General features: G+C 39.0%; 1 long non-coding RNA gene across 1 annotated transcript in view; it reads right to left on the bottom strand.

Moving 5' to 3' along the window:
* LOC309849037 overlaps positions 1 to 15,980 on the bottom strand; it is a 117,207-nt gene extending 101,227 nt beyond the window's left edge. Inside the window, exon 1 of the long non-coding RNA XR_014303444.1 lies at positions 15,752 to 15,980. This is a non-coding gene — a long non-coding RNA (uncharacterized lncRNA). The remainder of the gene's footprint in view (positions 1 to 15,751) is intronic.
* Positions 15,981 to 17,684: the final 1,704 nt, after the last annotated feature.

The following is a 17,684-nucleotide window of genomic DNA, read 5'->3' as shown; positions in this document are numbered from 1 at the left end:
AATACAAACTATTATAAGAACATACTATGAGCAACTCTACACCAATAAATTTGACAATCTGGAAGAAATGGATGCATTCCTAGAAACATATAAACTACCACAACTGAACCAGGAAGAAATAGAAAGCCTGAACAGACCCATAACCAGTAAGGAGATTGAAACAGTCATTAAAAATCTCCAAACAAACAAAAGCCCAGGGCCAGACGGCTTCCCGGGGGAATTCTACCAAACATTTAAAGAAGAACTAATTCCTATTCTCCTGAAACTGTTCCAAAAAATAGAAATGGAAGGAAAACTTCCAAACTCATTTTATGAGGCCAGCATCACCTTGATCCCAAAACCAGACAAGGATCCCACCAAAAAAGAGAGCTATAGACCAATATCCTTGATGAACACAGATGCGAAAATACTCAACAAAATACTAGCCAATAGGATTCAACAGTACATTAAAAAGATTATTCACCACGACCAAGTGGGATTTATTCCAGGGCTGCAAGGTTGGTTCAACATCCGCAAATTGGTCAATGTGATACAACACATCAATAAAAGAAAGAACAAGAACCATATGATACTCTCAATAGATGCTGAAAAAGCATTTGACAAAGTACAGCATCCCTTCCTGATCAAAACTCTTCAAAGTGTAGGGATAGAGGGCACATACCTCAATATCATCAAAGCCATCTATGAAAAACCCACCGCAAATATCATTCTCAATGGAGAAAAACTGAACGCTTTTCCGCTAAGGTCAGGAACACGGCAGGGATGTCCATTATCACCACTGCTATTCAACATAGTACTAGAGGTCCTAGCCTCAGCAATCAGACAACAAAAGGAAATTAAAGGCATCCAAATCGGCAAAGAAGAAGTCAAATTATCACTCTTCGCAGATGATATGATACTATATGTGGAAAACCCAAAAGACTCTACTCCAAAACTGCTAGAACTTATACAGGAATTCAGTAAAGTGTCAGGATATAAAATCAATGCACAGAAATCAGTTGCATTTCTCTACACCAACAGCAAGACAGAAGAAAGAGAAATTAAGGAGTCAATCCCATTTACAATTGAATCCAAAACCATAAGATACCTAGGAATAAACCTAACCAAAGAGACACAGAATCTATACTCAGAAAACTATAAAGTACTCATGAAAGAAATTGAGGAAGACACAAAGAAATGGAAAAATGTTCCATGCTCCTGGATTGGAAGAATAAATATTGTGAAAATGTCTATGCTACCTAAAGCAATCTACACATTTAATGCAATTCCTATCAAAGTACCATCCATCTTTTTCAAAGAAATGGAACAAATAATTCTAAAATTTATATGGAACCAGAAAAGACCTTGAATAGCCAAAGGGATATTGAAAAAGAAAGCCAACGTTGGTGGCATCACAATTCCGGACTTCAAGCTCTATTACAAAGCTGTCATCATCAAGACAGCATGGTACTGGCACAAAAACAGACACATAGATCAATGGAACAGAAATAGACCCTCAACTCTACAGTCAACTAATCTTTGACAAAGCAGGAAAGAATGTCCAATGGAAAAAAGACAGCCTCTTCAATAAATGGTGCTGGGAAAATTGGGCAGCCACATGCAGAAAAATGAACTTGGACCATTTCCTTACACCACACACAAAAATAGACTCAAAATGGATGAAGGACCTCAATGTGCGAAAGGAATCCATCAAAATCCTTGAGGAGAACACAGGCAGCAACCTCTTCGACCTCAGCCGCAGCAACATCTTCCTAGGAACATCGCCAAAGGCAAGGGAAGCAAGGGCAAAAATGAACTATTGGGATTTCATCAAGATCAAAAGCTTTTGCACAGCAAAGGAAACAGTTAACAAAATCAAAAGACAACTGACAGAATGGGAGAAGATATTTGCAAATGACATATCAGATAAAGGACTAGTGTCCAGAATCTATAAAGAACTTAGCAAACTCAACACCCAAAGAACAAATAATCCAAACAAGAAATGGGCAGAGGACATGAACAGACATTTCTGCAAAGAAGACATCCAGATGGCCAACAGACACATGAAAAAGTGCTCCATATCACTCGGCATCAGGGAAATACAAATCAGAACCACAATGAGATATCACCTCACACCAGTCAGAATGGCTAAAATCAACAAGTCAGGAAATGACAGATGCTGGCGAGGATGCGGAGAAAGGGGAACCCTCCTGCACTGTTGGTGGGAATGCAAGCTGGTGCAGCCACTCTGGAAAACAGCATGGAGGTTCCTCAGAATGTTGAAAATAGAACTGCCCTATGACCCAGCAATTGCACTATTGGGTATTTACCCTAAAGATACAAACGTAGTGATCCAAAGGGGCACGTGCACCCGAATGTTTATAGCAGCAATGTCCACAATAGCCAAACTATGGAAAGAACCTAGATGTCCATCAACAGATGAATGGATCAAGAAGATGTGGTATATATACACAATGGAATACTATGCAGCCATCAAAAGAAATGAAATCTTGCCATTTGCGACAACATGGATGGAACTAGAGCGTATCATGCTTAGCGAAATAAGTCAAACAGAGAAAGACAACTATCATATGATCTCCCTGATATGAGGAAGTGGTGATGCAACATGGAGGCTTAAGTGGGTAGGAGAAGAATAAATGAAACAAGATGGGATTGGGAGGGAGACAAACCATAAGTGACTTAATCTCACAAAACAAACTGAGGGTTGCTGGGGGGAGGGGTTTTGGGAGAAGGGGGTGGGATTATGGACATTGGGGAGAGTATGTGCTTTGGTGAGTGCTGTGAAGTGTGTAAACCTGGTGATTCATACACCTGTACCCCTGTGGATAAAAATATATGTTTATAAAAAATTTAAAAAAAATTTATAAATAAATAAATAAATAAATAAAAGAGTCTCTTACGGTTCATCTCCCTCTCTGATTTCATCTTGTTTTGTTTTTCTCTCTCTTCCCCTATGATCCTGTTTTGTTTCTTAATTATTTTAGTAAGATAGTAGGCAAGACGAGAAAGATGTAGAGAATGTGTTGCAGGTTTAAAGCAAGACAAAAGGTAATAAATCATGGAGGAGGGTGGGAGCATGAATGAGCACTCAGTAGAGTATAAACCCTGGGATGACTGCCTGAAGACATTCAGAGTGTATCTGAGGTTCATCGTCATGAATTCAAAGAAAGACAGGTCCTTGAAGATGTGATTTCTCTCCTGCCCCATTCAGCTGCACCAATTCAGGTATAGAATGTGGGGAGCTAAACTTAACCAGGGTTATGATTTTATCACACAACTACAAAGAAAAGTGCAGTGAATGGCATGATCATACTGATTAACCAACCATAGGATTTCACCAGTCTAAGAAGTAGGGGGAAGACATCAAGGAATAAAGGAGGAAAGAATGGAGCTGAGATCCATGGATTGGAGGTTACCACAGGATCAAAGAATTGTGGAAGTTGGGTTTCTAGAGGAAGTAAGCTGAAAAGACAAGAGGTGGTAGTCATAGAGCAGGATTCATGGAATGGAGTTTGTGGAAGGGTTAGTTGGATGGCAATAACAGGATCTAGATCACATCTCACTTCTGTTCAACAGCCTCCAGTGCTCACCTCTGCAAATAAAGACTACAGCCCTAATGTTACCTTCAAGACACTCCACTCTCAGCCTGCTTCTTGGTATTTGCCCCTGTACCCACCTCACTACCTTCCCATCCTCAGCTCTTAAAAACCCCTCTAATTTATTTCACTTCAGCCATCCTGACCTCTATGCTCCAAATACGGTCATGCCTTGAGGTCTGCATGCAGATTGTACCCCCAGATTCTCCCCTCCCATTCAAAGTCTTTGCCTAATTGTCACTTTCTCAAGAATACCTTCCAGGGCTATCCTGATTAAATTGATCTAACACTTCCTACCTACATGTCCTGCTTTATTTTCTCCATATCATTTGCCATTTTCCAATATACAATATATTTCTTTTGTTTATTGCCTATCTTTCTCCCACTGGAATATGAGTTTGTGAGGACAGAGATTTTTGTCCATTTTAATTACAACTGTTTTCTCAACATCTAGCATACAACAGAGAATCAACTAATATGCACTGTGTGAATGGATTACTTTTATTCATTGTCATATTTAAGTTCTGCCATATTAACTCATATAATGTCAATATGATCTTATTTTAATGTTCTGATGGAATTTCAAAGAAGTATTTGTGTATCCTTTAGATTTGAAAAATTTCCAGTTTTAGGGATTTTAAACTGTGCAAGTAATCTATAAGAAGCTACCACATAATATATAAAGATATAGATATACAGACATAACATGGATTAATATCTACTATTTTGAAATTCTCTGAAGGAGCAAAGTTCTATTCAAAAGGGTAGTTGCAGTGAACTTTTGAGTCATTTTGATTTATTAATTCTGTAATTGAAATCTAAAATGTTTGTGATGGTATAGGCTTCCCCTCTTAATTTAGTATGTTGCTTTGAGACTTCACAGAAATACTGATGTTTGAGCTGATACTAGGAAAAATGGTGAAGTTATACCAAAGTGTCTACTTCTAATTATGAAATAAGCGAACTTTAGGTGAATTTTTTTCTTTCAGATTACAAGTATGTTTGTTATCTGCAAACAGTTTGCACATTGCTGTGCTCTGGTGATAACCTGTACCACCAAAAATCTATTTGGGTGATAATTATCTCACTACACTTCATATTGGAGAAGGTCACCTTGAAAACTAAATTTGAGAGGAAATAAAATGTATTGTCAAAATAAGCCTGGTCCTAAAGACAAAAAATCCTATACACAAATATAGTATTCTAGTCAGTAAATGTGTTTCTCACAGAGGCATGAGTTAGCAATTCTGAAACTACCTTATATGTATACAAGGACTGAACAAATAAGTAAATATATTGTCAATAATGGAAGCCAAGTTTCTTACAATTGAAGAAGGCAGTTAAAAATAAGAAAAGAGGGAAGGACCCTACTGTGTTGGATTGGAATAAGAGGAACAGTATAAACTGAATTTTAATTTTTTTTTAGATTTATTTATTTATTTGAGAGAGAGAGACAGCGAGGTATACAGAAGCAGAGGGAGAGGGAGAAAGAAATTTAGCAGACTCTGCTCTCAGCACAAAACCCAATGCAGGGCTCAATCCCACGACCCTGAGATCATAACCCCTGACGGGGACTGTCTGTGCCACCCAGGCACCCCTAGATTTTAATATTCTTACAGATAGATACAGAAATAAATACAGATGCGTATATATGCAGAGTGCATATGCCTACATTTATTTCCTAGTTTTGTCCACTGAAAGGGCATAGTAGCAATAACATCCCAATAGCAATTAATATATTTAGCTCCCAGATGTTGGTTTTTAACATTATTCTCTAATAAAGAAAACCAGGACCCCTTAGAAAAGTGGTAGATTCCAAGGTCGGGGCAGAGAAAGCATAAGCCTAGATGCAAGAAGCAATGTGAAGGGACTCCTCGTGGCCGAAAGAGAAAAATCTGAGCAATAAAATAATGATGAAATTGGATTAAAACCCATACAATAAAATAAACATCCCTAAATCTATATTTATAAATTGAATTTTTAATAGTTAAATGGGAGAAAAGATACATTGCTTCCTTGCTTCACATACAGCCACTGTCACTTTCATTTCTTTCTCTCTTGAAACAGCATGCAGAATCTTGAGATACTGTCTCCTCCCAGCATTTCTTAAAAGTCTTCCACAGAATCCTCAAAAACATTTATTTTAGCTCTGCTCCCAGAGTCCTGCCTTCTCTCCTTACGACAGGTACGAGCTCTGCTTCTAAAGCTGTATGAGGTCTTCCAGGGAAGCCCAGGCTTGTTTTATCGACTTATCTCTATCCCGTCCCAGCAGTATGAGTAGAATTTAGGGAGACAATTCATCATGTGGCAGGCATGGGACAAGTTAGAGAAAGAAGAGGAGGAACTTCATGGCCCTACCAGCTGTACACATGTGGTCATTCGCCTTTGTGCATTGTTTTCTACCAGGCCTAGAGAAGGGCCTCAGGGTCCATTTCATTCTTATGCTTCCCTGAATCCTAGCCATATCCACTGGCCGGAAAGAGACGGCACATTCCCGTTGTTTCACTGTCCTCCAGCAGAAGCAAGGATTGCGCTTATTGAATCCTCCCATTTGCTCCCCACCCGCTCCAGGGCCAAAATCTGCCACAGTCTGAGATTCTCCCAGAGGTAGTCTCTACCCAGATCCCCTCTGAGGGAACTGTCATTAGAACAGCATGTCATTAGAACAACTCAGGATGCACATAATTTACCAGAACAGACACAGAAAACAACAGTATGGTGTCCAATCGAGTGGGTTAATGCTACAAAGACAGATGGCTGTAAACTGACTAACGAGCTTCAGCAAGTACAGAGAGTGTGAGCTGCAGGCCCAAAACTCCAGCAAGGCCAAGGGGCAGAAAGCGAGGCTTTTTTTGCTTGTGCTGCAGAAAAAGAAATGGCAAGCTGATCACTTGGAAGCAGAAAACCATCATTCCACGTGAATATAGATTTTAGTGAGCATCTGAATGGCTGGCATTAACTCACCCACAGAGCAATAGCCAGCAATAACAGATTGTCCCAAAGCTAGCCAAGACTTTTAGCCAAAAATGAGAATCAGAGAGGCTCATTTCTCATATTGTCTCTAATCGGGCAGCATACTAAAATACTTCAGCAGAAGAGGCTCGTCTCTGCAAAAGTATCACTGTTACTACTTTTCATTTTACACCCAGTGCCCTGTCAAGCATAATAAAATTCTTCTGCCTTGGGTAGAAGTGCTCTGGAATACTTCTCTGTTTTCCAGTGACCAGGTTTACGGAGCATTCCCTACCTGGACACAGGATTAAAACGGCTCATGTCTGAGTTCCTGGTCAGCCGCATTATGTTTAACGCTAAATTCATGATTTCCCAAGAAAAGAGTCATTGAGCTTATTACAAAACTCAAGAATATAACTTTTTCAAGAACTGGTCATAGCTAGTATAATATAGCAAACAGCTACATTTTGCCTGTTCTATGGTGTCATTATTTTTCTAAGCTCACTCTTAAAATACTAATTCTAGACTTTCCAGTTCCGTGCTAAATTGTAAAGATGAAATTACAAAATGCTACGGTGCTTCAGATTCCTGACAGCTGGTTCTTTTGCCTGTTACCTAATGTCTACCCTCTGGATAGACACTGGGGTGGATCTCTCCCCACCATCAGTCATGTCATAAGGCATCTGGTCTTCAAGAATATAAAGGGATTTGGGTCTTCATTTTATGCTTCTTCAACCATGTTGTACAGAGGTAGGCAGATGGTCTGTTACAGCAAAATGACCACATATCTATATGGTGTCTTCTGTTATCAGACATTTTATTCCATGTTCCATGATGAAAATAATAAAAACTGTTACAGATGGATGTTCTCATGCCTTTAATACATGGTCAGATCAGATTGCATTGCTTTTTGACAAACCTCCCAATCAGAGAACAGATAACACACAGACTTCCAAATTAGTATGAAGTTAGATTATGTTTCCAAGCATGAAAATGGCATTTCTAGTCTGGTTGCATTTATATCTGTCTCGGACAAATATAGCTCCACAGCAATGCACTGTTGGGTATAAAATGACTTTTGTTTTATGTGCTCCTTCAGAGCAGATATTGTGTCTTGCTCTGCATTAACAGGTCAAGCCCTAGCCTCCCTAGTGCAAATTTTTGTTACTAGACACTTTTTTTTACTCAGTTTGTGCAAGATAAGAAACTATTGCATTTATAAATATGGTTGCATCAACAAACATCTTCAAGAATGTTACTTCTTAGCTTCATTAGGGAAATCTTATTTTTTCATAATGCATTTTTGGGCCAGGTGTCATTTCTTACATCCACCATTTCACATTTGGAACAGCAGAATAATTCTACACATCTCTAGGTGCTTTCTGGCAACAGTCTTTCAGGTCTTCATCACTATAATATTCCTCCCGAGACATTAATTATCTTCTAGAAGTAAAAGTCCACAAATTCTATCTCTGACTCAAGACCCCATCACAATATTCTGACATATTATAAATTATTTAGTAAATATCAAAGTATTCTTCTTATTTTCCAAAATGGTGTCCTTCATACAATTTCTTCCTTTTCCCTATCCCTTATCCTGAAGTATTTAAGCAATTGACATTCCTCTCTTCCTCTTAAAAAATCAAATTTTGGGGCACCTGGGTGGCTAAGTGGGTTAAAGCTTCTGCCTTTGGCTCAGGTCATGATCCCAGGGTCCTAGGATCGAACCCCACATCAGGCTTCTTCTCAGTGGGGAGCCTGCTTCCCTTCCTCTCTCTCTGCCTGCCTCTCTGCCTACTTGTGATCTCTATCTCTGTCCAATAAATAAATAAAATCTTTAAAAAAAAAAGTAGTCTTTAAAGTGAGATTAAAGAGTCTCACCTTTTGAATAACAGAACCTCCATGCTCCCACCTTTTTTAAAGCCACAATAAGAGTCCTGGTCTTAGTTCTGACTGCTATTCTGGGTTGCAAGCTGCTGATTTTTCATTATGTCCTCACAAAGCAGAGAGCAGAGAGGGAGAGAGCTCTGTCATGACTCTTATAAGAACACTAATCTCCTTTGTGAAGGCACTAACCTTCATGAACTCACATAATCCTAATTATGTCCACAGGCCCCACCTCCTAACAACACCACACTTGGGGTAGGGTTCAACATGTAAGTTTTGGGAGGACAAAGACATTCGATCCATAACAGTCTCCAGTAGGTGAAGGAAAGCATGTCACACAGAATACAGTCCCAGCACCATGGTTCTATGGTTCCTCTCTTTTGACTATAATTATCCCTGTGTATCTGCTCCATGTCCTAACCATCACCCTACTCAGCAATGCCTCTCTCTGTCAAAGGCTATGTTCTTCCTTGAACCACTACTGTCCCTAGAGGAAAAAAGTATCTTCACTCGTCAATACTAATGCCTTGGAATTTCCACCATCTTCTACCAAGTCTTCATTCACTTTTCACCTGGTTCTCAGGCACAAAGAAACACCTTCAGCAGATATTCAGCCTTAAAAAAGGAAGAATTCCACACAAGAGAGCTATGTCTACCAGGATCCTTTTTATCATACTACCAGGGGGTACAGCCATGTGGTAGGGCTGCTAAGGAGGGCAGCCAAGCCCAGCCTTGCACTGCACTTGGAATTACGTTCACTGTGGCCCACTTTATTATGATTCCTTATACATTCACATGATTTTTCTCTCAAGATCTCAAGAACTAATTGTGTTGGCTTCCTATCAGTGTGGCTTTTGGGGGTTGCATCTCAGTCTTTCAAGTATGTTTATATATTTCTAAACTCTAATTAAATTCAGGGCCCTAGTTAATAAAGAAATGGCTAGAGCCTTTTCTCTGAGAAATACTTGACAGTTAAAGGACTGTCTTCCAAGAGGAAACAGAGGTGCTCTGGGGGAGTGTGATAACAAACTTCATGTACTTCTAGGAGTCTCAGCCAAAACACCCTCCTTCACATCAAGTAACTAAGAGTGCCTAGGGAGAACATTTTAATTCACAAGACTTTGTGAAAGAAATGTCATTACTAAATAATCGAAACCTTTATATTATGATTAGGATTAGAAATATAGTTTTCTCAGGAAAAACATATATAGCAAGAACAGTACTTAAGAGGCTAGAAAAATATAGTAACCCATATTCATGTACACATCTTGCCAAATGGAAAATCAGAATTATTAGTATGACTCTGTAAATTCTTGGTAAATAACTGAGTTAAGAGTAAGCTAGGAATAATCCACAAATGCTTCCTTATGGTCCCCCTTCACCAAGAACAAGAGAACTTTGTGTTCTCTACTTTGGAAGATTTTGTGTTATTTTCCCAGTGAATTAAAATTAATCATTTACACTTCAATTTCTGGTAATGATGGATCAACCCTCTTACCAAGAACTACTAGAAATGATAAACTATATATGTGTGTGTGTGTGTGTGTGTGTGTGTGTGTGTGTGTGTGTGTGGTTGAAGACATCAGAGTACTAAGTCAGTAAAGACTATCTGGCAGAAGAATTAAACCCAGTCTGTTGAGCCTGCTTTTGAGACGAGAGGTCTCCATTAGGGGTATATGCCAGTTCCAAAAAAAGGGACTGAGAATCAGAGTGCTAAATCCTCCTTTCAGACATAAATATGTATTATTTCTGGCAGATAATAATGCCATCCTAAACTTCAAAATTAGTTCATATTTTAGATACATCATCTAGTAATCAATCAAAAATAGCCTAACCCATGAGTACACAAAGAAATATAAGCAAATGAAGAGAAACACAGACAGTAAAGAAAAGACACACAGAATATCCAAATAATGGAGCTATCAGCTAAAGACTTTAAATGCAGTTACCATAGTCATGAAGACAGATGACAAGACGGGATTTTTGTAGTAAACTGGAAATAATAAATAAAAGCCAAATAGAAATGCTAGCATTTAAAAAATAATAATAATGGTTAATAAATTTCATAGCAGATTAGACACAGTTGAAAGGAAAATAAGCAAAGCAGAAAATAGGTCATAAAAATATGTAGTTGAAATGTAGAAAAAAAGAATAAAAAAATTATGCAAGGGGCATTAAAGTTATAGTGCAAAAAATCTAATATATATGCATTGAAGTCCCATTAAAAAGGGGGAGAGGATGGGAAGGGGATGTGATATGGTGAGTGCTATTAACTGTGTAAACCTGGTGATTCACAGACCTCTACCCCTAGGGCTAATAATACATTATATGTTTATTTAAAAAATAAAGAAATAAAGAAAGAGACTAAACAAATAGAAAAAAGGGGGAAATCACTGGGAAAAAAACAACAAAAAATCAAGCCACAGGTTCAAGGAAGCCTACAAACTACAAACTATATCAATACAAAAAGAAGACTACGTAGGTGCAAACACTGGTATAATCCAAAGACAAAAAAAAGAAACCTTAAAAGCAGCCACAGGGGGGAAAAAATTGACGTATTACCATAAAAGGACCAACACATCACCTCATACACAGAAAAAACAAAAAACACCACCATCAACAAATGAAGATGAAAAGATGAAATTTAGATTTCTTCAGACAATATAAACTAAGAGAGTTTATTACCAGTGGCTCATACTACATAACACAGTAAAGGAAGTTTTTCAGGCAGGAGGAAAACGATCCCAAATGGAAGAGTGGACATGCCAGAAGAAAGGAAAAGTAAATTTTAAAACAGGTAAATATTTGGTCAATCTAAATGAATATTTTCTGCATAAAACAATAATCATAACAGATTTTTATTCCCCTAATAAAAATGATGAAGATACACTAAAACATTAAAAATAAGTGTTATGATAAAAAAAATAAATACCATATACATGGAATATTAAGGCAGACAGAAGAGAGTGACTAAGTCACTTATTTAAAGGGGCTTGGAAAGTCATCATTAAAACTACTGCATTTGGATTGAGTCTGGAAGGATCAATTTTTCAATAGGATAGATTCAGGAGGAATTTTCAGGCAGAGGCAGTACTGTAAGCAAGGCACACGGAGGAGAAACAATCTGGAGTATGAGTAAACTGCATACAGAGACATGAGGAAAGCAAAGGACTGCAGTGGTATAAAGCAGGAGATATACTGAAAAGCCGTGATGTGAAGGGCCATGTCTACAATAAAAGACTGCATTTTTAGGGCATGTAGGTGAATGTCACCTTTAGATATGTGGCCAAATTATTTTACGCAATGAAAAACCATTAGCTTTGTGTTTCACAAAGATTTCCTAGAAGTACAAATGAAGCACTACAGGATATAAGGCTAGAGCTAGAAGCATATCAATTAGGAGACTATTAAAAGAGTTTCAGTGAGCAATAAGAAAGAACTATGGAGGGAGAGTCCAAATTGCTTTGACTCCTCTGTTGAAAGAGTTAGACACATACACAAACACACACACATACACACATAGACGTACACAGTACCATTATAATATGGCAACACTAGGAGACTATAACACTAGGAGACTATAACACTTACAAAGAAAACACAGCTCTCAGGAGATTTCTCACAGAAACCATGACAGGGCTTTAAGCCTTGCCTTCTGTACAAACCCACAGTGGGTCCATGAAAATCCCCCCAATTTAATACACAGCATTAACTCTTCTGGGATATCCAGAAATTGCAGTTTGCAGAAGTACTAATGATTGACTTAGCTCAAATCCCACCTTCGTGTTGCTAATTCTGCGTACTTCCACAATTCCATAGCAACAAGGGTTTTCACTTCCAGCTCACCACTAAGCCCACTTCTACCTTGCTGTTGCCTGAAGAGGCTGCTGGCCACCCAACACAATACAGAATGTGATCCACAATCCAAGGAACAGAGCCAAGAGGCATCATTTGGGAGACAATCCAAATTAGTGACACCATCTGCCTCTCCTTCTAATAATGTCACACCACCCACCCACCCTACTTTTTAAAAAATGGCAAAATACTTTTTAAGGCCATTTCAAGATACAGAGCTAATTGGTCCTGTTAGATTTGTACTTTCATGTCTCCTATCCAGCAATCCATCATCTACCTTCCACTGGTCCTGCCAGCCATGAACTTTGGCTAGAAATCAAAGTGGTTTCCCAAGACCCATTATCAATTTCCTTCAGCTTTGCTTGTTTCTGACTCGCTTGGTCATTAATCCAACATGATTTAAACTTTGGCTCAACTCCAATTTTAATTTTTTTCTCTGACTTCTCCAATTTTGCTGTTCACGTATTCACCTCTGCTCACATTTTTGAGTCCTAGATTTCTAACCTGTTGCCCTATGACCTTTAGGAAAAGAAACACTCAACAAGGCAAAAGCCAAGGGGAATCTAGCTCGCTCGTATCCAGTTGTGTCAGTCATAAATAAGAAAGTTGGATAATTTGAGGTAACATAATAATTCTATACAACATATGCTTTGGAGGAATTTTTCCCTTTTGATAAGGGAAGGCAGAAGAATGGAAATGTCACATTTGGCTGAAGGTGTTAGGTTTCATGGAGCCGGTGGCATTTGTCTGGAAGAACAGAAAATATAATAGAGAGACAGCTAAGGAGAAAACAGCTACGTGAACCAAAGCTATTGAGCAAGAGAGTAACTTGATCGAGTTCTGGGCAGTGATGTGTAGGAGGATTTAGGAAGTGACCCAGGAAAGGCCGCAAGAAGAGCACATGGACCAGAGTAACAGGAAATCTGCTATGGTTGTTGGGCTACAGTGGCAGAGTGGACGTCAATAATTGCATGCTGAGCAAAAGCTGTTTTTATTTTTTTTTAAGATTTGTACGTTTATTTTAGAGAGAGAGAAAGAGAGTGTGGGGGGTGGGGAGCCACAGAGGGAGAAGGAGAGAGAGAATTCCAAGCAGACTCCCCACTGAGCACGGAGCCCAGTGTGGGGCTAAACCCCAGGACCTTGTGATCGTGACCGGAGCTGAAATCAGGAGTGGGATGCTTAACTAACTGAGTCATTCAGGTGCCCTGAAAGCTGAAAATAGGTCATAAAATAAAACACATTAGGTTGTTAAGAATAATTAAAGAACGCTGCCGATTTCAGCCAGGTCATGAACACTATTGAGATGAAAGTATTTAATCAATGTTTTTAAACTTTATTTTTAAAGGATATTTGAAGAGAAAAAAATAAATGGAGTATGAGATTTGGCAGAAGTGCTTAACTGAATGTCTGAATTTTAATCCAGAAATAAGGGGTTGCTGAGATTGACTGGACAACATTCTGTTTCACAACCTTCTGTTTGCATAAAGAAAACCTAGGGCAAAAAAGCGGAATAATCTTCCAGGTGTGGTAAATATTATAGAAGAAACCAGAAAACCTGGGCACAAGGGACATCAATGCTAAAGAAGACAGAATAAAAGATGATGCCAAAAAAATATTTCGAGAAATATGTCACATTTATATGTGCAGCCTAATTGTTTCAAGCCTGTGATTTAATATGGCCTGTAAATTTGGGCACCTTGAGTTTAAATGTAAACATAAATATTCCAAATATGAAATTTTGGTATAAACATAAAAATGACTTATCTGAGAAGAGTATGACTGGCAGGTTACTGTTTAGTAAATTATTGTATCAGTCTCTCACGTCTGGTGGCATTTGTTCTAAGATCTCTCTCTTAGATTAAATTATACAATATGATAATACCAAGGGAAGCTATCCTTTATCGAGCACTTGTCACTGGACTCTCTCCAGATGAGTTTTTCATAGGCATTATCTCATTCATTCCTGACAATAGACTTCTGTGGTCCCCATTTAACAATGAAGACACTGAGGCAGAGAGATAGCTAGATAGAGAGCAAAGAATCAGACAAGAGTTATTCCAGAGCCTGGGCTGCTAAGCCTTCCACTCTATGGCTTACACTATGTTTCTTGGTCTCTTCTGAGATTGATAGTGATAGCAAGAATGGCAAGAAAGTGAGAGTAGCATACGTGTATTAATCAGGATTAGATCTGACTCATGTAAGTAAGAGAAAACCCAAAAGAGTGGCCTTTTTAAAAGACAGAAATTTATTTTTCTCTCACATGAAAGAAATTCAGAGTTACCTAGTCCAGAGCTGGGAGGAGAGCTCCACACCAGCAGGCCACCGCTCAGCTATCTTTGCTGCTCCACTGTCTTCAGCATTGTTGCCTCATGTTTCTTTCTTTCTTTTTTTTTTTTTCCATTTAAATTCAATTAGCCAACATACAGTTCATCATTAGTTTCAGATGTAGTATTCAATAATTGATCAGTTGTGTACAACACCCAGCGCTCATCACATCACATGCTGCCTCATGTTTCAAAATGGCTGCTTGAGTTCCAGCCAGGGAGTACATAGACAAAAAATAATATGATAAACACCACACATATTATCTTTTAAGAAACTTCCTAGAAGTTGCTGTGCAACATTGTCAGGTCAAAAACGCAGAAACACATCCAGCAATTAGGAAATACTGGGAGATGTAGTCTTTATTTTGCACAGCCATTAAAGGCAATTAAAAACTAGATTTCATTACTGAGGTAATAGAAGAGAACAGATCTGGGAAAAGCAACATGGCAAGACATAATTTGACCAGTAACTAGATACAGAGCTAAAGGAAGGGGAGAAGACAAAGAGGCTCCCAGTGTTCGGATTCTTGCTGATTACAGGAAGGATACTGAATGCCTTGAGCAGAGATGGGGTAGAAAGTAGGAAGACAAACAGCGTAGGGGAAGGGCATGCAGGAACAATGATGAATATGACCTCGGGATTGTAGTATTGCTGAATTATGAACAGAAATTAAACAAATCAGTATAACAATGGTTTTCTTCATCACCATAACTGTAGAAATATGATGGTAATTCTGAATCTCTTTAAAAATACAAAGATTAAGCAGGCAGATGAATTTAAGTATTTTTCCCATTGGAGTGCATTTGAAAAATGTAAGTCATTCAAACATCAATAAATATTCCAACCATTATTCTTCAGACTTAATGATTACTGCAGTAAAGTTAACATTCTTGCTCTTTGGTGGTTATGGGTAAGATTAAGTTTTGAAAAGAAGACAAATGAACTTTCTTAGAATTTAGGACATGAAGGCCAGTGTCACTGAAATCAGCAAAGTAAATAGCCCCAGTGCCATTGCCCCAGATTCAAGACCTTTCAAGAAGACTCAGAGGGATAGCAAGAGCATGGCTTGAATGACTGGTTAACTGAAATTCCATGTGTTTCGCTCCTGTTTCACCTGGATGGAGAAAACAGCCTACCTTTGGCCAGATGGATAGGATGTTGTTATCTTCCGATAGATGCAAGAAATATAAAGATGTTAAGTCTAATATTTCTCCATTTCCATCCAGAAGCTTTTCCAGGGTGGGAAGCATGGTTTTCTCATCTTGTTTCCCCTCTCTGTGGCTCAGCAGCTGTATACGTGTGTTGATAAATACTGTTGGTATGTCCTGCTCCCTTCTGAATAGCATCATAACAGCATTTGAGTTCCTCGACCTAAAAAGGAAGATGTAAAGTTGCTCAGATCCTGCCTGCTCTGACACATCCAGCCTTCAGTGTCACCTGTGCATCAAAGGCTTCCGGGCTGAGTCAATCTTTCCATCTTCTGAACGCCTTAGGATTAATGCAACTTGAATCACACAAGGAATTCTCTTATTCAACCATTGCAAACCAGGGTCGGGTTGACATACTGGCTGAGCAAGACATTGTGAGACGAGAGTGGTTTTCAGGTAGCCAGAGAACCAAATACAGACTGGAGACTTATTTCTGATGATAGCATGCCTTTAGTACTATGCAAACAATATGGATGGTGACTCTTCTGACAGTCTCTCACTGAGTTAACTATTCCCCATTTGAAGTCTGGTTTTGTCATTTGAACTGCAAGCTTCTTAAGGCCCAGACTGAGTCTCAAGCCTCTTGGCTTCCCTCATATGCCATGGTCCTTCCTAGTAAAGGTAAGCTAGTGATTCCCAGAGAGGAAAATGACCCAACACCCAGGCAATCTTCAATTTCTCCTCCCAGGTACATTCAATCCTAGCTGGATTCCTTAGCAACAAAATCCACAAGACAGCACAGGGAATTTGGAGGAAGAAAAATCTGTCTCCAAATGATTCCTGCAACGGGGCTGTCTAGAAGGAGATGGTGAGTCACTTAGCCTTCGGTGCCCTTGTCTGTACTCTTCTACTTTCTTTATTTAAGAAGGGAAGGGCAATGCTAAGTTGGACAGCAATGAGTTTCTATTAAACCCACTTTAAACCCATCTTAAACCACTAGGTAAATTGTTTCATACTCTTCACAATTACAGTGAACCACAGTCATGTTTATACTCTACATTTAGATATTTAGCTTTCTCTGGCTAAAAAGGATCTGTCTTATGAGGGGGGCTTCGCTAATTAATTAATGTTTAATTCAATAGTGCTTTCAAGCCTTATGGTATTTCAGAAAGCCATGTTAGCCTTAATAGCTGGCAGGCAGCTCCTGAAAGAGAAAACTGGCAGAAGCGCAACAGACAAAACTCATGACAGGGAAGGATGGTGTGAAATGAATATCCAGGAAGTAGCCAAAACATGCTGTGAGGTGGGTGGAATACATTTATAGCTTCTGCAGGTACTACCTCAGAGGTTCTCCCCTGTCATCAATACCTTTGTTCTGGATCATATCATGCCCGGTGTAAACAGAGGACACCCTGAAGAGTTTCTAGTCTCCTCCTTCTCTAAGTCGTCCTTCATCCTGCCACCAAACTTATCTTTTAGAACACACGTCTGATCTTACTTCATCACTCTTCAAAACCCTTGACTAGCTCTCCATTGCTTGGTGGTAAGATACAGTCTAAACTCATCAGCCAGCAGTGTGTCCTATATATTCTGACCCACGCTATCTTTCAAAACCCTCCCACTGTTCTCTCTCCTCTCCATCCTCCCTGGCTGCCAGCCATTCACAACAATCCTCAATGCCAGGCACCCAACTACATTTCCCCTAAACAACCATAATGCTCACACCTTGTCTTGCAGATTTTGCTCCACCCACCTAGAATGCCCCACTTTTTTTCTTGAGCATTCAGTGTGCTAGGCATTGGGCTAAGTGCTTCAGAAAATCCTCTCATTGCTTCTTTGATGTGAAAAAGGAAGAACAATAAAATACTATTCTTTTCAGAACTAACTCAGATATTCTCTGGGACCCCTTCCCCTGTTCTAC

This window comes from Mustela nivalis (genome assembly GCF_964662115.1).
Source record: "Mustela nivalis genome assembly, chromosome: 15".
In the NCBI taxonomy this organism is placed as follows: domain Eukaryota; kingdom Metazoa; phylum Chordata; class Mammalia; order Carnivora; family Mustelidae; genus Mustela; species Mustela nivalis.
Note: the sequence above shows the minus strand (reverse complement) of the source record. Positions and strands in the feature narration are given on the sequence as shown.